Source organism: Acanthisitta chloris, unplaced genomic scaffold (assembly GCF_000695815.1).
Source record: "Acanthisitta chloris isolate BGI_N310 unplaced genomic scaffold, ASM69581v1 scaffold42967, whole genome shotgun sequence".
Classification (NCBI taxonomy): Eukaryota; Metazoa; Chordata; class Aves; order Passeriformes; family Acanthisittidae; genus Acanthisitta; species Acanthisitta chloris.
Genome location: NW_008681746.1, coordinates 54,991 through 55,635, shown reverse-complemented (window position 1 = coordinate 55,635; position 645 = coordinate 54,991).

Below are 645 nucleotides of genomic sequence, written 5' to 3'. Positions count from 1 at the left end.
CTGAAGTGTTCCTGCACCTTGTTAGTGTAGCACAAGGTGGTTTTGCTCCAAGCAGGAGACAGTGTTTTTGTGCATATATAGTTAGCCAGGCTAATTGGGCTCCCCATAGGAATAATTTCTCTCTTAATGTAAGATGTTAAAGTAACTTGAGGTATTTGCTACTTAGTTTCTATCACAGACACATAGGACATGCAGTAAGCAGGATGGAAGACCTTTGGATCCATTGAGATCAGATTGCTGCCCATGTCACAGTGTGATGAGACTTTGCAGCCACTTCCTTTAAAGTTCCATTGCCATTCTTAGCATTTCTGATCTTCTACGTGCCTGATCATAATGTGAGAGCTCATTTTAAGCACCTTCCACACATCAAAGGGTCAGAAACAGTCTAATTAAGAACTGGATGGAGGTGACAGATCTGTATGTAGTAAGGATGGTAGAATCTAGGTGTTTCTTTCTGTTAATTAAGGTGAGTGAGAGTTGTCACTGAGTTTTTGAGCTGCTTGGATGTATGCATAAAAAGAAGAGGCTAGAGCCTGTAAATTTCTTGTCAGTACTGGGAATATGTCAGCTGCCATCCTTCTGGTTTTTCCATGCCCCAGTTGTTTGCCCACCTGAGTCCCAACTGCTTTGCCAGTACTGCCCTTA